The sequence below is a fragment of the Syngnathus floridae genome, chromosome 5, assembly GCF_059516105.1.
Source record: "Syngnathus floridae isolate MCC-2025c chromosome 5, RoL_Sflo_1.0, whole genome shotgun sequence".
Lineage (NCBI taxonomy): Eukaryota > Metazoa > Chordata > Actinopteri > Syngnathiformes > Syngnathidae > Syngnathus > Syngnathus floridae.
Window position 1 is genome coordinate 765,109 of NC_142417.1, and position 24,026 is coordinate 789,134.

General features: G+C 42.4%; 2 long non-coding RNA genes across 5 annotated transcripts in view; one reads left to right on the plus strand and one right to left on the minus strand.

The window, feature by feature from the left end:
* LOC148397309 (uncharacterized) overlaps positions 1-24,026 on the minus strand; it is a 157,842-nt gene that overhangs the window by 69,416 nt on the left and 64,400 nt on the right. The gene's annotated exons all lie outside the window — the stretch shown is intronic.
* On the plus strand, positions 165-13,515 carry LOC148397311 (uncharacterized). The gene is made up of 4 exons (XR_015858786.1): positions 165-211; positions 309-434; positions 10,766-10,970; positions 11,074-13,515. It is a non-coding gene; the product is annotated as an uncharacterized LOC148397311 (long non-coding RNA).

The window sequence follows — 24,026 nt, forward strand, 5'->3', positions numbered from 1 at the left end:
TGAAGAAAAATGAATATGAATAATCAATGATTTGTTATTGTTTTAAAGGGCTTGGAGAATATCTCTGGAATGTTCTGAACTGTCAGAGTTGCATTAAGCAATATAGGGCGGAGCTGCCTGGGCGCGTAGCGCAACTCCCAAAGCCAAATATTTGAACAGAATGTTCTTGGAGAAGCAGCTGTGCAGTGCAATCCAGTCGGCCACAAGTGCGGTAAGACGTCATTTTTTTGTCATTTCCCGAAACTGTTTCAATTACACTTGTGGAAAAACAAACCCTCCTAGCGCATATTTCTTCTTTTCCCTCCCAGAGCTCTTGGAAGTGGAACAGCGACCCAAATGGAGAGCTGAGCCAATTCAAAGTGCTTCTGTGCGGTGCGGAAACATCATTTGACACGCTGTGATTGTGACCATTGCGCTTCATGGCAGAACGTGAGGTAAGGTGAGCGAGCGAGCGAGCGAGCGGTGTGATGCAGAAGGGATCATCCGGTCAACCATTTATGAGGACAGAGCCACTCATTATTTTTCCAATCCTGTAGGATTTGTGGATACAGAAGGGCAATTTGTTCCCAATCCCGATTCATCCAAATTAATGCTGTACATATGTTGGCAGCCAGGCCTACGCCGAAGGACGATGAAAAAGGCAACGGGAAGCCGCGGCGCTTTTGCGGCAGCTTAGGCTGATAGCCAATCGGATTTGGTCTTGTCCACCTCGTGAAAGCGTGGTGCAAATGACTTCATCTAATGGCTCAATTGGATTTGATGAGTACAAACAACAAAGCTCGCCATATACAAAGGCTCTCTGTGGCGTTCACAAGCCCAGAGCTTGAATAAAACGGGGCTCCACCACATTTACGTGTTCAGTCACGCAATGATCATCGCTAATGTTTGATTATACTCAAAAGACCAACAAGGCGTGCAGAGTCTGGTAATCGTCTACTATCCGAGAGCATGACTCACAAACATTAGTACTATTGGATGAAAAAAATAAAAACGCTAGTCTGAGTCGATAATCCTCTGACGCAACATTTGAAGGACAAATCTATTATTATGAACATTTATTGTACGAGATCATTTGCGAATGTTTTGATGAGCGTTATGCCTGGCTCGTGTAAAATAGACATCAAATATTGACCGGATCGTTACGGAGGAAACTCGTCTTAAGACATTACTTCTTGAAGTAAATTCACGATTCAGGCCTTAATTCCCACAGAATTTTTCTTCTTGCTCAAGATGATCGGTGGATTTTTACTTTCTGCTTTGCCACATCCGACCAAGACATTTGACCAATTGCATACTTTGCAAGAACGCTTTTTTGCAGAAATTGCAAGAGCTCTCCAGAGATCCAAGACCAGAGACAACAGATCACATTCCCCCAGGATGATGGAAAATGAAGACCAAGTCCTGTTATTATGTCCAAGGGTCCCAAATAGCTTTCATCATGTAGAGTAGGGGTTTTATAAGAAAGCAACAAAATGCCTCTTGAAAGCCAAACAAAGATGCACTTTCTATTTGTCAAATGGGTTTTATGGAAAGGTGAATTAGCAAGACCTTTGGAGGAATTCCTGCCGTATCCTGTTGACGCGATGCCTCCTGAGTGCCTCTATGCTGTCATAATATTTCCCATCCGCAATTCTGCCATCGTTTTCACCGAAGCAATTATCCCAGTGCCTACGCTCTGTGGGTCTATCAGTCTGTGGTCCATTAAATGTCACGCCATGGCTTCTCATCTTCACTGTCAGAATGTGTGACGATTCCACCCAGCTGCTTCATCATCGGTCCCGCTCAGTCTGCTTGGGTATTCAAACTCAGCCGACCCAAAAGCACCTGTGATTCCAGATGTTCCCGGCAAGTTGATTCCATGACCGTCCAATGACGCTACTTTGGATTTACTGATCAGAGGGCTTCCATATCGCTCTCAAATCGAGTTCGAAACGTTCCATCTCACTGACCATAATCCCAAATACTAAAACCAAATGCCCAACCCTAAAAACAAGTCCTACTCCTAAAGTGGGATCTTTTTCATTCCACGCAAAATAAGTTGGACTAAACTGCAGCAAGCAGTTGGCATGGAGGAACATGTTGCATTCATGTACTCTCCACAGAACGGCAAAATGGTCTTCAAAAGCACAACATGCTCTTAACGATCTGTGCTTGGCAAGGCAACGTTTGTAGATGTTCTTCTGGGTCTTAGGGGGGATGATGTCCAATTCTTTACACTTCCATGGCTCCAATTTTTGCTCTCTAATAGAGGAGAATATGTTCCAGTACTAAGTAGCGAAGAAATATGGAGCTTCTGTTCGCTCCGTAACATTTCATGGGTTTAGAGTCACATTAAAGTAAAAAATATTAATAGATGGAGGCTCTTGATTTAGAAAGCGGTATGCTATGAATAAATGACAAAATCATTTTTCCTCAGGTTTACATAATGTCATAATTATGGGAAGGAAAGGGAGTATTATAAGAGGTTGGTTTTATTTTCGCTGGACGAAAACGACGACCCGATTTTAATCACCAATCTGGACATGGTTGAAAGGATTCCCAAAGTATCACGCTCAGCCCAAGTTAGTCATTGAGAAATTTGTGGAACTAATTGAAATGGATGTTCCATTTGCGCGAGTGACCCGTGCGCCGAGTCTTACGTAACGTCCGAGGAGCCGGCGGTGGGGGGGGGTTAAAAGAGGACAATTGCCGCCTATCGGCGATTATCCGGGGAAACTGTCAGCATTTTATAATCCCCTCCTATGTTCCCTTTATCTGAGTCACAAGCTTCTCGGTGTGAGATTACAAACATCTGGCAGGTCATCTACTCTCAAGCTGTTGTGGTAAAACTAGGTAGTACGGGGAGGGACAATTTTCTGATGGAATATTCCACGCAATATAAGCCCGAACGCTGCAATGCGATCCACCACTTAATGGCCCGCTAGCGTGCAGATGTGATTAAAAACATAATCTGAGAGGTTTGCCTGGGCCGCTACGCCGTGCGTGTATCACTTCTCAGCCACTCGCTCTCCAATTATTCCCTAATGTCTAGCGTTGGGCGCTGCAGCTTGACGGCCTTTTTGAACCCATTCGCTGCCATTGACGACTATAGACGTCAAAGATGTATTTTAACGGGGCCGGCAGTGAATAAGTTAACACACACACACACACCTGATGTTTGTTAGTACGTCATGGCAGGGTTGATATAAATATATGAAGCGCCACCAAAGTATTTTCTTTGCTAACGGCATTTATCATTTGAATGAGAGACAATAACCATCATTAGCTATTCAGACATCAAGTGCAGGTTTGGGCAATTAATCTCACGTGAGTGTGAAATCTGACTATTTTAATTGAATTTCCCATCTAGAGCCAATTAAAAGGCACAGCTGCTTCACTGAGCACATAAGAAGCGTTTTAGATTTTCACACGAGGAATCGCAAATTTTTAAATCATCGCACCTGCCAAGACACCGTGCACATTTTAGCGTTTGCTCGCACTTACCGCAGTGCAGATGCAAGCAGAACTTCCCGAGAAGGCAAAGGGCAGGAAGGGGTGGGATTAAGCAGTGAATCACCCATCCTGGCATCTATTGTACACTCATTTCTTCCCAATAATCTTGGCCAAATCTAACAGCTGGCCGAGCACGGAAGGACGCCGCTTGTTTTGATGTTAGCGCCGAGCCCAGGCGGTTTATTGGTCAGGGATTTAGTGTATCTGAATTCATTGCGGACAGCCTCTGATCCAGGAAGTTCAAGGGCTGGGGGGGAAACCAAGATTGATGGTTGAGGACACATGCTTGTATTAGACCCATTTGACACCGAGCCGTTCTGCGCGGGCAGCAAACGGACCGTAAAGTAGACTGATCATGAAACATGAACATGCTGCAGGTCACTGGCTTTCTGGCCGGCCAATTCTCTATCAAGATCTTTCAGTATGACGTTCCAGGCCTCCATCTTCCATTGAATCAATTGTAATGGCAACAATATCAAGCAGTTCTCTTCACTCACTTCTCAATTATCGTCGTTGGTCATTAACACCGTTCTTGTTTTTTTCGTATTTTTGCCCCAATGTTGAAATAATTGATGTACCAATGAATGTCATCTAGCAAATCCTTCTTGTGTATTTCACATAAGAACCTACTTGTTCAATTACATTGATATTAATTACATAACGCCAATAAAATGTCATCTCTGTGAGTCATTTAATTAGCAAGGATGCGGAAACGCTCCAACGAGCACAGACTCCCTTTAAGTGGTGATCAGTGCACTCGTCTGTGTATTTGGACCAAATAGTGCTAATACGTTGGGTCCAATGTCATTAATGGTGCACTTGATCGATATCAATGACCTAGCAATTGGGACTATGAACAAGAGGCTTACGTTTCAGCTCTTATTTACACACACAGAAAATGTACAAAGTCACGAGCGCCTCCAAATGCGCCCTGAAGATTCTGACCAATACGACCAAATATATACTAAAAAAATAAATAAAATACTTCGTGGAGACGCACCCATTGCATCACCTAAATATTCTCCATTTCATGCATAGTTCCACATAAAATCAAAGTCAAACCGTCTCTATTCACTTTTCTTTTTAAAACGGGGAGGGCGAAAGAAAAAAGCCTCTTGGAAATCAAATTACCAGGAAATCTCAAGTGGAAGCTTCAAGGTCGTTTACGGTGCTTAACGTCTTTTTATAATTGTATGACTGTTAAGAATGGTAAAATGTTCATTACAACATCACCTGCATAGTTAATGTAGGCCACCATGGGGGAGTTGCTGGTGTTAGAAGTGCTAGCATGAAATGAATATAGCTTCACTTCACAAATCCCCACTCAAGCCTTTCTTCTCTGATTAAAGCCCGGAGTGCAATTCTAAAACATGCTCATTCGTAATTGGTTGTGAAATGAAAATGCGTAGTGTTCAACGAAACAGTATCGGTAGCAATACTCAGTTAGCATTAGCGCTGGAAAGACGCTGATGTCAGCCACAGCTGCTGCGTTGATCAGGGGCCTGACTTTTTCAAAATAGCGTTACTTTCATTCTAAAAGGATAGTAATACAGCAATATAAGAATGGCTTGGATGTCATGACTGACACATTGAACATCTACCCAGTCACGTTTTAAGGTAATAGTGGCGGCCATTTTGCTAACAGTTTCTTTCCGCGCCTTGGCAGACGTATAACACCATTTTTGCTTAAATATTAGAAAGAGCAGATTACAAAAAGTGATCAGTTGAATTTCTTTCCTGATTCCTTTCCAGATGAATGTTTTCACTTCCTCATACTAAATGGCACATTCACAAACCTGCATAGAAACAACAATCACTCTCATAAAATCAAAGTGGCTGTTTTAGTCGACGACAGCTTCATAAGTTACATCAGAGCCAATGTGAATTTCCCAATGACTGCTGCGAGCTATGTTGGAAGATTTTTGCGGAAGAATTTAGCTGCGAAGGAAGGTCGTCGGAGAGGCGTTCGCCGCGCAAGCCCGTCTTGGAATAGAACGCATTAAAGAAGGATGAGCCTGCACTCAGAGATGAAACTTAACGTTTTCCTCAGTGCTGGCCTGAAAACGTGTAGATAATGAATTGAATTATTGTTAGTCTCATGCTTTTTTAAAACTATTATTGCACAGGTGTCAAAGTCAAGGCCCGGGGGCCAGATCATCACGCCACATTATTTTAGGTGGCCCGCGAAGACAAATTGCGCATCGAATTCATATGTCAATTCCAAAATTTTAAATTGTTTTCACTTTTAAAAAATAGAGATCTTGTTTAGCAATTTTCATTACCATTCATTTTATTTTCAATCATTTTTATTTTTAAATATTTGATTTGAATTCAAGTTTTCATTTTTAAATATTTGAACCGTTTTAATTAGTCTCTGTTTTGAAAACTAGTTATCGAATTGTTGTGTAGCCTGTACTATATACACAATATGAGACGTTCATCCATTTATTTGGGTTGACACTTTGAATGGCCCTTTGATGCAAACTATGATGCGGCCCGCGACAAAAATAAGTTTGATACCCCGGGATTATTGTTTCGACTGACTGTCTTCGTCATATCAGTGGTGAGTCATCGTTCAGGCCAGAAGAGACTCCGCCAAGATGGAGTCGAAGCTCTGCTCTGCTCTGCTCTGCTCTGCTCTCCACCTTGAGTGTCAATGAGTGGAAAGAGCGCGCCTGTCAGGCTCATTACTGGAGCCTCAGCTGTTTGGGCCGCGGCCGGCCGTTGCCGCGCACCCGCTTGGCCTCTCGCTCGCCTCCCGCAATTCATTACACCTCGCGCCAACGTGCGGGGGAAGCCGTCAGGAGCGAGCACCCTCATTACCCACGAAATCCTTTGACAAGGGCTTTAAAGGCTTGAGAGATAGCACTATTGATTTCAGGTGGGTGTGTTGAAGACCTGTCGATACTCACTGCTTTTATTAGAGAGGGACTGAATAAACTCCATTTGCATAGTATCAATAGTTTTACTTCAAAAAATCGAAGCATTGATATATTTCCTTCAATAGTGTCGCAAGTCTATTATTAAACCCGAGAAAGGAAAACTACAGGAAATGGAAAACCTTTCGAAATCAGGTCTTAATTATTCTCAGTAAGCTAGTGCAACTTTTAATGAGATGAATTATCACCACCTTCATTTATCGGGCTTTTATTTATTTTTGACATTTTCACCGGCAATGTAAAAACACAGAGGCTAAAAATAGACACGTATCCCAGTCAACCATGACGACCAAATAGCACGCGGAAGCCGTTTAGTGAATGTTTGCTTTTGGAATTAATTCTGTTTCTTTTCTTTTTTTCAAGCCATAACAGATGCCATTTACACACACATTTACAAATATGTTGCATTAATAAACATTCCCAAGGGCTCCACGTATTTGGATAGCGTACACTGAAATGGTTGACCTTTAATTTTGTTGGTTTATTTGCATGCAATTAAAATCAACACGATAATGACTATTCTAATAAATTATTTTATCCACTGTGAAGCAAAGCACTTGTTACCATCATGTATAGAAAATAACATCCGACTTCATGAGCATCATTAAAAAATTGAGAGAGACAAAAGAAATTGGCGTAATTGGGAAACAAAACACAACAACATTAAAAGGATGGAAATGAAATACTACGTCAAATGTCCATAGTTGTGAATGAACAAAAGAGTGAAAGATGACTTCATAAACATTGATACAATTCTGTAAAACACATTATGCTCTTTTTTTCCTTGAATTTCATCGTACTCACATCCACACATTTAATAAACAATTTTTACACTTGTGGGAGTGCTGTGTTGTTGCACCTTGAGCTATGTCTTTATATCACTACAAATGCATTTGCTTTTCAAAGTGTGTCTCCCGTGGGAGGGTGGGAGGAGGGAGGGAGGGAGTTAGGGAAAGGGAGGATAACCTTTTGTGGGCTTGTGATTCATGATCCACCAATATCTTCCTTCGAAACAAAGCAGCAAATCATTTTAGAATGGAATTTTTTTTTTTTTGGTCCCCACACTTAATTCAGTGATGTTCTTAAAGCACGTAAAGTGCTTGATTCAGTTGTCAACAAAATTCTGTGTCGTTGTTTTAATTAAAAAAAAAAAATCTGGAGACTCCATTAGGTAGACCTCCACAATTGTACGATATTCAATTGATTGGGGTGATTGAAATGTTTCCCTTTTTTTGTTGTTTGGACTGAGATAGTAGAATTATGTCCGTCTATTTGTTACGTCAACATTTTTCAAAGTGTATCTTCCCGTCCCTCGACTTTATGGTAGGCGGAGCAGCTTGAATAAAAAAACAAATATAGTAAAATGCTTTTAAACATGTTAAGAGAAAGGCACAACGGATTGATTTTCAGTCGCCACAGTGACAAAGTAGATTAAAGACAAAGGCAGATATTGGAAGCATTTTGAAATGCTAATATGAACGGTAACACGGTCGACGATAAAAAGGCAACGTTTTGTGATCACTTCAAAAATTCTGTGACCTGAAATTTCACAAAGGCCTGTGAGCTTTTGTTGTGGATGTTTTTAATTATTTTTTAACAAGGACAGTTTGGCCTTTAAAAGTTAACTAAGGTCATAAGAGAGTCAAGCTAGTACAGATTTTTTAAATGTATTTATTTATGGTAGTAAAAGAGGTCACAGCTGACAGTCCTGTCGTCTCAACACAATCACAATACTCTACAATATTTTTCTCAACTTTTGTCAAGAGTCGACCTTGAGGGAAAGCTGCACTTCACTTGCGTGTGCTATTTGTGTTATTTTTTTTATTTTTTTTAAGGAAGACATTTACTGAGCACTGTTTGGTGCACTCCAGATAACCAACACACAACAACGCAACTAACGGTAAAACATAGCCAAGCATTTAGCATCACACGACACAAAATTGCTCAAGACATGATTGACCAAACACGTACAAACAGGTTAAAAATGTCTTCCAGTCTTTGACATCCCCGCCACCACTTGACATCAGTCCAGCATGTCAAGCACTATTTTGATTGGGAGACGATCAAATCTATAGCTAAGATGGCTCATATGTCACAGATCATTAGCTGACACTGCCCAAGGGCATCAACGTGTCATCACGTGTCTTTACATCTATCGCTCTGGGTGTTCCTGTCATCACCTCTCGGGTCGGAAAAGATCCCCCCCCCCCCCGCTCATCTGAGGGCGGAGATGCAATTAGCGCGGCGATGCATGAGAGGTCAGCGAGCGTGTGTGCGTGTGTGTGTGTGTATGTGTAAACAACCCACATGCATTGTTAGCGTTCCACATGAGAGATGTGTGTCACCGGCAATTCCTCACACGTTTAATCTCTTCAAACATTCATGGAGAATAGCCAGAAGGAAGAAATGATTTAAATTCACCAATGTTGGCAGAGTAATACATTTTCACTCTCATGCAAATAAAGAGTGACATTTCCGCTTGCTGTTTGGCTCGTTCTCATAAATGGTGGCGTTTCAGTTGCGAATGGCCGGTGAGCCCTCAGCGTTGATTTTTTTTTTTTTTTTCTCCGAGCTGAACCAGCGGCAGCAGCGGCAGCAGCAGCAGCCACAAGTTGCAGCACTGATGTAGCGTCAAATTGTAATCACTAATCATGCCTTTGGGACGGATGGGGAAAGTGTCCCAGATTCCAAAGGGCCTCTGGCTGACAGATCGATGTGACATGATATTAGCACGAGCTGGAGCCGCAGTCACGTCCAATACGCTACATGGAGGGCTCAACCGCACGTCTAAAAATAATTGGGAGTTTAAACAAGAAAGTTATGAGCGCACAAAAGGATACTTGATTCGAATTAGGAAAATAAGAAAACAAGTTGTTTGGGCTGTTGAAATTGAGATGCATTACAACTTTTTCCTGCTTTGACCTGATGTGGCCTTTCCTACTATTTATCTACTCCGGAGAGTAACAAGTGAATGAATTAGTAAATTTACACATTTGTGTCTGCGAGATGAATGATAAGCGGAAAGTGTCAAATGCAGCACAGTCATTCAAGGACTCTCAAGGAGATAAATAAAAGCTGTATCACTGTCATTGTCTTTTTCTTTTTTTTCTCTGTCAAAATGTTAACGGAAGAAGATGCCTGGCTGCTGTTAGAAAATATGAAATGAAAATGCACATTGCCTTTAAAGTAGACAAATGAGTGTTTTTGAAGTGTGGAAGTTCAATCTAGGACTTTTTAAAAATTATTTTACGTCACATTTGTGTGTTTACAAAAACATTTGGGTCAACATTTTGCTTTTACATAAAAACAGTGCTGGATTATATTAAAATGCAGTATGAGACGGCAAGAAAAAAAAAAGTCAGTCAGTCAGTAAAACTCTATTGGATTAAAACACACAGAAGCAAATTTGGGTCATGAAAATACCCGAATAAATGTCGACAGCTCGGAGGTATGACATTGATGCTGCTATTTAAACTTTGTTTGGGTGAGGTATTTACCGCTTAACAGCAGGCTCGTTCATGGAATTAAGCCAGCATTATCTATCAATACACGGCAGGATGCAGGAGCTTAGCAAAAACCCGAGGGGGTCAGGAGCACACTCCCCAGGGGAGGCTTTTGCTCATTATTTGAATGCGCTCTCCTCTCAAATTCAATGAAAACAACCCAGTGAAAGAGACAAACTGGGAAATCATCAGAAGACTTGTTCTATAAATTGCATGGATTTCTCACTTCAGCATTTTTCCATTATATATACGATACATCCAGTTTCAGTCTGCCAAGTGACCTCTTCAGAGAAGTCTCTGGTTGATGCTAACGTTGTCGAACCGCACTCACCCACAAGACAGCAGCTGAGGTTTAGTCTATCAAGTCGCTAATTAGACCCTCTTGACCAATCATAATCTGCTCGCGGAACAATCAGTAACACCAGAGACACTCGTGTCCAAATAGAAATGGGCTACTGTAGATCTGCTGACACTTCAGCTCTCTGCACTTCATTTTAGGATTGCGTACGCGGCTCAGCATGGGGTCTGTCCATTTATAACAGAGTGCAGCGGTCTCCCGATCTACTCTCGTCTATGCGGATTTTCTGTTAACGCATTCACTCCCGATGATGGCTATAGATGTCCATTTGTAAATGGGCTGGTGGTGAGTTTAATGATCGTGTAACCCAAATTGTCCAGATTTAAAAAGTACTTTATAAAGTCTGCAAAGGTGAGCAGAATTGCCATACATCACCTGCACCTCCACTTAGACCAAATGCACCAAACTGGACTGTGAATTGACACCCAGGCAGTCACGATGTCAGTAGCTTAACTATCTCGTTGCGTTTTTAGGTTGCCGTCTTTTGTGCGCAGCAAAACCGAGGTGGAGCACTAAAGCACACGGGCGGAGCCGAGGCGCAGGCAAGCCGGCGTACAAACGTCCTTCGCGGCCAACATCCATAACGGCCCGCAGTGAGTGCACTTAGATTGAGTCTATACATCAACACACACGGGCCCGATCGATGAAAGTGACATGCACATCTACGGCTATGGCAAGGTGGGAGAGATGGCAACACCTTTTAAATTGTGATTCATTAAGCCATTAATGATGCATTTTACAACGTGTCAACTTGGTGCTGATTGACGACTTTTCATTCCAGCGTCATCTGCGGACGGCGGCGTTATTTCCCGGATCCTGCGCTCACTCAAATGTCTTTTTCACAGCAGGGGGAGATTAGAAGAAAGAACAGGGCCATTAGAACTAACTGCTGGTGGACATTTTTTTTCCCTTCCCTATTCTCGTCACAGCAAACTATATTCAAATGAAATGATGCGATGCACGGGCTGAATCCTCAATGGCCATCCCCAAACCGAAGGTTGTGTTCGATCCTGCGCCCTTGTGACCGTGTCCCTGATGAAGACACTGAATCGGTCGGCTGTTGCTCCCGATGCTGTGTCATCAAGTGAATGAGAAGACAGTACCTTAAAGCCTTGAGAACCTTGAAAAGGAAAATGTAATACAATACGGTTGGCGAATTAAAGGGGAGAGTTTTCGGAAAGTCTTTGCGACTCCATAAAGGCGATGAATCATTTCAGAGCGTAGCGTAAAGGTGAGCGACAGCGATCGCCGCGGTCCAGGATGAAAAGCCTGATGGACCGTCTGAAGCGAGCGGTTGACATTTGATCTCGAGCACTGATAGGGCACAACCTCGCGAGAAGAGCCAGCCTCCCAAAAGCCGAACCGTATCGAGCCGTGAACGGCGGTCGCTCTTTAATTGGAAACAAGAGAGAGAAAGAATTGATTGTAGATTTGCTGAAGGGGAGCGGGATGAACAGCGTGCAAATGCCAAGGAACCTCATAAGCTACCCGGACGTGAGTTGTGTTCATCTGACAGGGTGGAAATGGCACGTCAGCCAGAGGCTTGTGATTACAGCACTAGCGGCAACACAAGTCCTTCGTTACACAAATTGCCAGTAGTTATCTAACGTAGGGATCAATACTGCAACACGGCCTCCTTCTGCAGGAAATAGCCCTGCTTTTTAATCACGCGCTATGGGCTTGATCTTTGGACTCTCATAAATCCTGCAACATCCTTCCGGTCACACTAATGGGTGTAATTTCGACACAGTGAATCGGCCAAAAGGATTTCATCAATTATTTATTTATGGAATAAATAAAAAATACAGTAGAATCACTTAGGCGGGACAAAATACGTTGGGGGAAAGCGGTCGACCTCCGAGTGGAATTTTGGTTTTCCCGTACGAAATGATCGAAATGGGCGTCCTCGTGGTTAGTGGCGAAAAATGACAAATATCTCAATATTGCCGTCTGAACTTCCCTCGTGGTCTCTTCCGTGATGTCATGTGCGGCGACGTTTCGACGCGTGATTTTATGCCACGCCAACTTCATGATAAATGTGTCAGTCTTGCAGCTGCTGCCCATCATGCATATTACATATGTGCATGATGTTGCTTTTATGTTTTCATCAATAGATGGATGTGAAGAAAGTACATTAAGCCACAACATATGCAGCACACATCGAGACACAATGCTCAATATTTTAGATATTCCATTAGAAAGCCCTATCGTCAAGGTTCCCTGTAAATCATTTTAACCCCAGGCAAGAATACGAAAAATAAACTACAAAAAAAAAATAATAACAACACAGTGGATACAGAGTTATCTATGACCCGGTTTACCAACCATTCGGTTCATAAGCAACTTCTTAAAAGCAAAATGACCTGCGGTTAGACAATATTTTGGGTGGAAAGTTCGCAAGTTTGAATCCAAAGTGGCCATTGAGGCAAGCAGTAAGCACGACCGTATCATCATTATAAATTGAATTTTCACCTATTTTTATTTTGAGAATCTATTTTTATTTCAATTCTATTTATTTTAATAGGAAACATGGAACCAAAATATATTCAACTCAAGAGTCTACAGCAATTATTTTTGTTGATGCACCGAATAAAAATGAAAATATAACATTGTTTTGAGGCTAGAGCAAACTCATTGCATTTCTATTCATTACAATGGAAAACATTTCCTCAAATGTTATCACGGAACGATACGAGTTCCTAACCACTGTGATCCTTACATATGATTACATAATAGTCTTTAGTTAAGGATGACACATCTACATTTTGCCTTTGGAGCTGGCCATGAGGTTAAAAGAGCCAGATCATTTCAGGGAGCCAAAAAGCTTGTGATTGAAAAAGAAATAACGAGGTCAGACTGATTTAAGACTTCATCAAAAAAAAAAAAAAAGAATTGAAAAAAGCCCTTTTGTGTTGATTAAATTCAACTGAGTCACCGTCAAATTCTTCCCCTAAATTCTGTAAATGGTTTCAAACAAAATGAGCCGACATCTCACCATGCATCGGTTTATGAATATGTAATCAGGCGTCTTTGTGCACATGCAGGCAAACACGTCAAATAAACAACCTGTTCAAAATTGTTTGGAATGCATAAATCATTTTGTAAATCCTTTGGGGAGACGGAATCACGGATTGGTCTTTTCTTTCGTTGTTTTTATTTTTACATTCTTGAGATATGCAAGTACTTTTTTTTTTTTTTTTTCTGGAAACTTTCCAAAACAGAGACTGAGCTTTTTAAGTGTATGTTTGCACTCCCAGCTGACTTGAAGACAAGCAATAAAGTCTCGGAATTTAAATTCAAAATGTAAGTCGGTCACGTTATATGTTTAAAGAATCTAATGGGACGTTGTGGACATGTTTTTCTTTCTTTTTCTTTTTTCTATTTGGCTCCTTCCTGTCTGGCCTTTTGATGGCACTTGATTGATTACCCGAGTCTTGCCATTTGCCCAAATGGAAGACGAGCAAAAAAGAGCTGCAGTCAGGGGTATCAGTTGCCTTTCAGAGGTTGACCTTCAAGGCTGTGTGGGACCAGACAGCTCTGCCTCGGGCGGGTTGCCACGGTACTTGAAACTGAATGGAATAACACCTCGATAGGAACGAGAGCTCGTTGAACATCTGTCCATGTTGAAGAGCTCGGGGAAATGAGAATTTAGTGTCTCGAAAAAAAACAGCTACTTGAGATCATTTACTTTGGAGGGCGTGCGTTTACTCGGATATTCAGAATCGCAAACCGGTTGACTGAAACTTGTCGACGGAACGAGGGAATCGTAGATCATTGTACTGAGCCAGACGGGCATGCCTCACTAGAGCTCACTTCGACCGGCTTCAAAGTATCAATTCACCGTTGCAGATGTCAGCGTGGGTGGCGGTAACGTATCCCAACATTTGTTTGCCATCTGGCAAAAACAACAGCAGAAGTCCATTTGAAAAAAATAGATTTCGTATATGGAAAAATATACAAATATAATACAAATAGAATAGAATAAGTAGAAAATAAAATAAAATATAACATAACGTATAATATAATTCAATATAATATAATATAAAATAATCTAATATATGCGAAATATATATCAGCGCATGTACGCACGGGCTGTGTGAATTGAAATGACAACAACGCTGTTGACGTAAATCTGCATTTTCAAACCAAACGGTTGCCGTGTTCAGCGTTTTGACAATGCAAAGAAGACAGCTCCAAAGCCTGTCAGCCTGGAGGCTGATACAACACTGAGACAATCAATAGTGTGCACCATCTTTCTCCGCCTCACCTGATATTTTTATTCCTTGTGTGTGCTTCATGCTGAGACTTTGGGGGCAAACATACAATGTAATTGGTTCTCTCGGGACAAGGGGGACATCGTGCTTGGCAGTAAGTGACTCACGCCTTTCTCAAAGGTCCACAGTGCATGGGGGCTGGGAATACTTCCCACAATGCATCAGTGCGTTCAGCAGTGTGATGTAACTGACCTTTTTCGCCATGCTGCAGTGGAAGATGTGCAATGGTCATTTTCTTTGGGGGGGGGGGCTTGCTGCAGCAACTCAGCACAGAAATATTCATTCAAGTAGGAAAAGTTTGACCCGTGTTTTGCTATGCAAGGCAGTTTTTTTTTAGGAATTTCATAGCGGTCGTTTAAGGTCGATTCATCGTTTCACACGCATATCCAGTATGTATCCTGTCTATTTGAAGTACTTGAAAAGCATTCGGCTATTTTGATAATTTGATGAATTTATCGACCCTAATGCGTTCGTTCGGTGGTTGGAATTGCCACGTTGAGGTCATTTTTTTTCAACTTGGTCCAAAGTTTCTCTCAAAGTAAATTTAGGCTTTGAGGCGAGCTCGATATTCCAGTAACTAAATACCAGATTAGCCACATTTATAAAATGGGATCTCTTGTCTTTATAGAAAGGAAAGTAGACCTTTAATTGATTTTTTTTAGCAATTAAACTTCAAAGACCGTGCATGTTCGTAATTGAACCATCAATTGCAACTCAGCCTAGCAGTAACGGCTCTTTCAGTGCTAATAATGATTTTTTTTTTTAAACGTACAAAAAATAGGGAGGCGCTCAATGCAACAATGTACCTGTACAAGCTGTCAAGTCAGTCCTACATCACGTTGTAATGACAACAAATGATCACTGTAACAGTAAAACAATCATTAAACAGGCAGTCATGCCTCCAACCAGGCAGGCCATGTTTCCAAGTCGACGGCATTTGAAATGTGCACCAAAGGGATCATTGGATTCAGTCAAGCAGGACCGTGGCATAACAAATACTTGCCTCCAACCCCAAAATTTGTCAGAGCAGATGGACACAACATTTAACTAATCACCACACTTTTTTTTTTTTGCCAGCCCTTTTCTAGAGGTGCCAGCATTTCCTAGACAGATTGAGTGTCACACTTGCAATAGCACCAAAAACAGGCTTTACAATGTGTGTAGACTAGAACATACATGTATTACATACATACATATATACATATATATATATACACCTATGTATGTATGTATATATGTCATAATATATATATTTATGTATGTAAATATGTGTATGCAGTAATTGTTTTCAACGTTATCATATTTATTATTCATTTTTTATTAGCATTTTGTGTGATGGCAGCGCAACACACACACACACACACTCACACACACACACACACTCGGAAAAGACAAAAACCATTTTCTCATGAGATTTGCTGAGATGTAAGCTATGCGGAGGCTCATGTGACGCCGTGCATGGCAGCAGTTCCAACTCTGGGTTGTTTTGAAAGTTTGGAGAAATATTTTTTCCAACTGTATTTGTTGAATTCTTTATGAGTTTAGATGCATTCAACTTGGGAGGTTCCACTGTCAAAATCCAGTTACGTGTGCAGTCGAGGTTGCAGAGGGGAGTAGAGGATAGTACATCATTTGAAACTTTTCAAGCATGGACCAAGCATCAATTGATGGTCCTGCTTTGACTGTCTGCCAGTCGCCACGACGACACAAGCCGTCGGATCGCCTCCATTTTCCTCCCTGACAGGCGCTGGCGTGCCTTAATTGGTCTTCTTGGAGAGATCACCTCCAGGGAAGAACCTCAGAGTCATCACATGGAATATGGAAAACAAGACTTGACTCTGGCTCGGATTATTTTGTCCTTGCTAAAATTTGGCGAGTCCCCAAAGGCAAAAATTGCAGACATAATGAAGGAAGCCTTGCTCTGTTCCAGTCCTGCAGACTATCTTCATAAAAGCAAGCAAACGAGAAACAACTTTAAGTCAACTCATATTTTGAGCATTTCGTACAGAAGACTTGGAACTCGTCATCGCTGGACTGTACCGCTTTGCGGAACGACAACATGTCCGAACAACAACACATCCGAGCGGGTCCGAAAGTACAAAAATAAAATGCTAGTGAAAGTTAGCGCTACTAGCTTCAACTATGGCGGCCACCGCTAGCCTCGTGACGTGCCTTTTTTGTAGGCAAAATGTTCAGTCCAACATTTTACAGGCAACAATTACCTGTCCGTAAAAACCTGACTGCCAAATGAAACCATACCACCCCCAATTTCACACTTTACAAATCTCTACAGCGCATGGTTTCCCACTGCTGAATATAGAACCCCCCCCAGAAAAATCAAGACTGAATGTCCCTCTCAATCCGCCAAAAGTCACTTCATGTCTCTCGCCGTGTTGGTTTGGAATTGGATTTTTGTCTTTAACACCTCCTACTGTGTATAAAAGTACAAAGGGTGGGAGGCAACCATTGGGTGTCTTCTTGAAGATGATTGATCATGATACAGTGTGTTGGCTGATGCTGTCAGCTGTCTGTCTTGCCGGGAATGTTTTTTTTTTATTTTATTTTATTCTTGCTGCAGGTGTTGATTTGCTGTAGTCTATTAAAAGAGAGACGCTGTCAAACAACAGCTGCACACAAGCCATCGGAGTGCGTCACTGACGTCACGCTTCCATCTCATTTTGCAACTGATTACAGCTATGGATTTAAAGTTGGCAGCCTCCAGGTGGCCGGGCCAGCCATGCACATTATGGCATTTGGTTTTTGATCTGATTGATGATTGGTCTAATGTTTGCGATGCTGCCGGAATGGCATAGACATGAGGTGCGAGCAGCTTGGCTCATTCACTTCATTTGGAGTTGAAACGCTGCGTGTGTCACAGAGGGGGCGGATTGAGTACTCAGTATGCATTCCGGGGTTCCGCGCTACCTTCGGAATACCGCAAAGGCCGACTGGCACTGAAAACGGTCATTAAATAGAAATGAAGATGGAGCCATGGGTCTATCTGCGCCACGGTTTTAATCCATCCTCTGAGCAGGTTTCAATCCCTCCGGGAGCTTTTTAGGAAGGCCGCCGCCGTCCGGTGGTTCTTGCTTATTTGGCCATTTTTCCTTGCTTGTTGTGCTTGTGCCACACATCACAAGCCCGTGCAGTAAAACGTTTCCCTTTTTTGTCTGATTTAATAGTGGCAGTTATTGTTATGCCCGCCCTACTTTGAGGTGCAATGACCTGCAGATTTGAAGGTTGTAAAGCATCAGCGAGTTTTTGTGATTCTCAAAAATGGAAACGCTCGTAGAATTTTTTTTTTTATGTTCTTACGTACCTGAATTTTTACAAGGTGCGCAGAAGTTTGTCTCAAGACACAAATCTGAATTTATATGCAACTTTAAAAAGGGAGATCTTTTTCCTTCCAACATTTACTAACATTTTCGCAATCATCTCAGCAGCAGAATACGCAACGGAGGTCATCTCACCTCGACGTCTTGTAAGATGCCACATCTGCGACGCGCGACGCTTAATCAGATAGAGAGCAAATTTAAATGAGAAAAATGACCGCAACCTTGGAAGCCAAAGTCATTTTCTGAAGCGTCTGTAGTGTATTGATCAGTGTTTGCGAGAGCGCCGGCGCATCCATTATAACGCAAGTCATCATTCTCCACATAACGCGGGGAGAACGCTCAATTGGGTTGGATGGGGGAGGGGGGGAGCACAGAATTGAACCCCCCCCCCCCCCCCCCCAAGAATGGAGTGCCTAGAACTTAAATATAGATAAATATAGTCATCTTTGTGAGCTTTTCTTTTCTCTTTTCGGGCATCTGGGTAGTGCTCCTTACGTTGCAACGTTAATGGTGCTCATTTATCTGAATTACACAAGGCGCCTTGATGCATTGCACTGTGATACATGTGCGCCGAGCTTTGCAAATACAGCACTATTGCATCATCATGCAACATTAAACAACAATGAAAAGAAAAACAAACCACATAGACAAATGTGAACATTCCCTTTTATCACTTAATAGGACGTATTCCAATTGTCAACAGACTTTGCCTTTCACTACGGCGAAAAGTCTCCATTGGTCTGCTCCATTAGTGTGACTCATCTATTAAGCCAAGCTCCGGTTTCAGTGTCGGGCAGGATGAGTGAATCACCGACTGCTGTTTGACTATTTTTCACAAGACGTTAACCTTGCGCCGAGGGCAAAACCATTAAGTCCGTTGATATCGTTTTCTCCACACCGGGACCTGTTGTGATGTGTCCGCTCATTCGATCATGGATGCTTCCTCGGATAGGAAACCCAAGAACGGTGCTTGTGTTATTGTCTCAAAACATCCCCGTAACACGTATTTTTGGGCAACGAAATAAACTATTGCTGCGAAACGAACGACATGTGTGTCCGTGTTACAAAGTAGGCGTGTTTTTTCCCAATCGCTTCATTTCTCTCTCCTGCACGTTCAAGTGAAGAACCAGCGTGTCGATCGGCTCCAGGGAACATCTGGTGGAAACACCTTGAAGCCCCACGCTGTTATCTGCCATGCTACAGTAGTAGCTGTGATTGAGCACCTGTCCGGAGGCCTCTGTTCATTTCCGAGCGATCACTTTCACCTTCCCTCGTTGTGGACCAGAAGGTAATGATCCACTTGGGTAGCTGCCAAGCTATTTTCTCTTGTCTTCCATATCTGAGGCTGTCTCGCTCTCTCGCTCTTGGATTTTCTTCATCCAAACAAGCGTTGTCGAGATAAAGACTGCTGCCGAGTTGGCCTTGCGATCTGCCTCCTGGTGAGAGGTCACGGAGACTCACTCCGTGTCTTTTGTTTGCTAGTCAGACCCATCACGGGAAAAGAAGTAGCCTGGCCTTGACCTCTCTCACAATCCTGTTTTGTTGCTACTTTCACTTGTTTCCCTGTTGCTCTTCATGGAGACCAACGGTAGGCGGGGTCAACCCTGCAGGTGATTATCATCAACCCACCAAAAAACACCATCGAAACAAAAGGCACTCGAATATTTGGGAGCCTTAAACCCAAACCGTCCTTGGATTCCCTCATTTCTACAACTTTGTTTTTGTAAATATGCATGCAAATGGTCCTGGATTACATATTGGAATCCCACCTGCGGACATTAGCATACGCTATTGTCGTTTTTGTTTTCCAGCCTTGTGCATATTACAGCGTCTAGAATGACTATCGCAAGCGTGATGCCCGAGCAAAACAAAACAAAAACCTATCGCCGATTAGTATTGACTGCGTGTTGTAACGTTCCGTTGGGATGCGCAACCATCGTCCTTTCTCAACAATAGCTCGGGAAAAAAAAGATCCGTGGGCTTCAAAAGAGGTGAGGGGAGCTTGATGATTCCAGGACGAGAAGAAGAGGAAGACGAAGAGCCTCTGTCTCAGGAGTGGAAATCCTCAGCAAGTATGTGGAAGGCATTTGAAGACTCGTGTGTGGAAACTTGCAATTTGCAGCCTACGGGCTTCTTTTCTGTTAGCTTGACAACTCCCTCATTGCTGTTTTAATTATTCTAGCTCCTGTGAATCTTAAGGAGTTTTCCCAAGGTTGCTGCATTGATAGAAGGACAGTTTAAGAGGTTTTGTAAGGGTGGCAAAGACCTTTATTGATTCTGAATGATGTCTCAATTGATAGTTATGATCACCGGGGTCAGACTGGTAGTTAGGATGTGTTCGGTGTTGTGCTGTAGGTGCGATGGACACGATGGCTTGGTGTTAAAGGTAGAAAGGTGTTTTGAATTCTATTCAAATCAAGTTGGGCAAGGCAACTATGGAGTCAAGTCAAATCACAAAAGAGTCTGAAATGACTTCACCAGGGCAAGAGCCAGGAGAAGTGGCAGTAAAACAGGCCGACACGTGCTCTACCTAAATTCAAAAGTCAAATATGTGTTGCGCTCATGAAGAAATATGACAACGCAAAGTAACAAGACAGGAATAAATGTTGGCAGGGTTTTGATTGACACTGGCAGCTAGGGACTGTCTGTTATTTAAATAAGCTGCTTCAAAGTTCATTAATATAACATTTTACTTTGTAATACAGTGACACCGCATGTCGCTTGCTCATTAAATAGCAGTTCATTTATCTCCCGTTATTTGGCTCTGCATTTTGGGTATTCGGAACACCAATTCAGGGTACAAAAGAACGGTGGAGAATTTTAAAAAGTGGTTAGATAATGAGACTGCTAATTAGCTTGGATTTCCAAGTACAATGGCTAACTTCGCATATGACTAACAATGTCGCAGTGACCAATAATTATCCGTCTATCTGTATATCTATCTGTCTGTCTGTCTGTCTGTCTCTGTCTATCAGTTTGACTTTTAATTAGCTAGCAGCTAGCTAGCTAGCTAACTAGCGATCTACCTTAATGAGGCATAATGTGGTTTATTCAATTAGCAACAAAGGCGTATTGGTCGGGCTCTCATGGCAGTTTCTACCTGTGAAATGCAAATTGGATCGGGCCAGGGTCCGACACGGATGGCATGCAAATCAGCTTATTGAGCGGTCACGCCGTACGCGCCACGACTGACCCTCAGCCACCGCGTTTTCAATATTTTTCTTCAGTCGGCTCAGAGTTGTTGAGCAGTGAGGAGCAGGAAATTCAAAGTGAAAGCCCCGAAGTCGTTTGGAGAGCCGCTCTGAGTTTTGGGTGTGTGCAGAAAAAATAGAGAGAACCTTTGACCTTGTTACTGTCGCTTTCATGCCTCAGGCTCGAGTGATTTACAATGTATAAACTAACAACGGAAATGATTGAATAATTAAAAGCCTCCTTTGACAGACCTGATGGGGATCATTTGGTTTCGGCATGTTTTTCTTCCGGTGACGCATACCAGATAAAATTGAAGTTTATTTTCATGACTGAAATATTGATTAGCAGAAGCTAAATAATCACAAAAAGATTAATTTGCATCCTATTATATGGATATTTTGGAAATGTGTAACACTGCTCTGAGAAAAACTCTTCGAGCAAGGTTAGCAAGCGTTCAAGGTTTTCGTCGTTGTCACTGAACCAATTATGAACTGCCATTGTTATATATTTTTTTAACTTTTGTTAATCCAGATAAGGCAATTAAGAACAGATTTTCTTTCGCACTGCGACCCTGACAGGGTAAAACAAAGCGAAAAGTATGTTCAAGGTCAATGAAACTACCACAGGACTCAATTCTCAACAGCTTTTAACGCCTAGCGATTCCTTATTAATTTTCCTGCACTGGATAATGTTGGTGGACAGTTGCTAAACCTATGCGGTGGCCAAGTCTGAAACAGAAACACCACTAAAAGGCAAAACACCTCACTAGTCTCGTCGAACTTCGCTCCCGTGGGATCTAATTTGTGCAATTTTAATGATCAAGCCCACCTTGTATTTAAGCAGACAAAGGTAATATCTGCAAAAACATTTTTTTTTCCCAAAGAAAATGAAAAGCCTTGTCCACACCATTGCAGTAAAGAACAACAAACTAATCTAATGCCATATTAGCGATGTGTGTGGATGGATAGACGGACGGACGGACGGATGGATGGATGGACGGACGGATGGATGGACAGATAGATGGATGGACGGACGGACGGACGGACACACTGTATGTGGCTTTTTACCAGAGGGCATTTGAAACACGACGATATGATGCCCTAAGTTGTTTGCCGTGAGCCTCTGCAGCCTGAGCCGGCCGGCTGGCCGTCAGCTGTGTGCTCAAACATTAATGGCGTGTTTTCGCCGGTTGAGCTCCCCAGGCGTTAAATGTCTAGACACCACATTTGGAGCGCTTGTCAGTGATCAATTATTCCAAAGATTTTAAGAAAGCTTCCCGCAGCGTGCCCGGCACGCCGCCTTCTTCCAAATGTGTTTAGTTTCAATTTGCCAAATCCATTTCGTCACCTTTTGGACCAGAAAGGCTTTTCAGTTCAAGGCTTCAACTTTCAACAAACTTTCCTCTTCTTTAATTTGTCGATCAGACAAAGGTGAACAGGAAAGGAAAACAGGTGAACTTCATTCACAGGTTACTCTACATAAATATGTAGCGATTTTCTTCAGTTGCAAGAGTAGTGCTTCATTTCAAAAGAAGTGATTTAGCCCGTGTCAATGTGTCGTCCTTGAACCGAATCGTCATCCCTTGAAAGCTGTTTGTTTACCGGGGTCTTATTTGACGCACACAAAACACCTTTAATTTCGCTTTTCCACTCCATCCGTACTTGCGGCCAATCTCATTCACAAGCATTGATGATGAAATCTAACACAGCCTCCGCAGCGGTCCTCCGGGTGTCGTCGGGGGGCAGTTGGCATTGATCGCTACCAAGCTGCGAGTCCCGCTGGGAGGCGGCCATTACACCGCAGCTGGCCACAGGGAACGCTCAAGGACAGTGAGAGCAAACAGACTTAAGTAGGAGTAGTTCAGCCTGGATCGGTGCGAAGAAAAACCGAGAAGGTCTAAAGCCGTAGATGGATGGAGTTTGCAATGCGCTATTTGATGCGGATGAGCTCTCGAAGCAGCAAGAGGCCAACTGACGAGTTCAAGCGCAAAAGCAAAAAAACAAACGCAAGCTGTCATCATTCCTTGTTGCGTTTCCTAATTCTGCAAAAATCAAACTCCGCCGTGGAGCTGGTGTATGTACAGCGTACACCAAATGCAATAAATCACAAAGTGTCATGGTGATATATTGCATAAAACAACCCAACAGCTGCATTGTAATCCAAATAAATACTACACCCTGACGAGGGTCATTTTATTGATAAATGACTTCTCTACCTAGTACTGTATAGTCTTAACACTTCTCTAGTTTGGAACATTGGAATTAATAGTCTCATTTGCTGTATAATATCAGGAAAATTCATCTATTTGTAGACAGGTGGTTCCAGGACTAGCCTTAACGCACTCCTGATTCCTCCTGGATCCTCCACAGCTTCTTCAAGATGGCCATCTTGAGGTTGTCCATGGAATATCTTTTTTTTAAGCCACGAAATGCAAATAATGTGTTGTAGAAAGAAATATGCCGACCTTTTCATTTCCTGGTATCTGATGATATCTATCTACATTTATATAGACAATCAAGTATGCCATTCTTATGACAACCCATTGTAATCCTCAATTTAAAACAATCTCCTGTGCAATATCCAGTCATTAAAACTGGGAATATTAAGTCGTAAGAAAAAAAAAATGAAGCGACGTGAAATTGATTTCCCGTTTGTGATGGCATCATTGTTGTTCCACTCATCAACTACTTCACTCCCTGCCCGTCCACCGCAGGTGAACCTTTAATCGCCCCTCGGCGAATCGTAGCAATGAGCTGAGGACTCCCCTGCATGATGGAGTATCAAATTATCACTAATAGGCAGGGTCAGGATGGGGCGCGTGCGACTAGCATGCTAATAAGGACTGCGCCACGCAACAGGACAAGCTAATTTAGCTGAGGAGAGAAGAGCCTGTGATAGGGAACATGTTGGGGGGGGGGCACCTTGGGAATGTG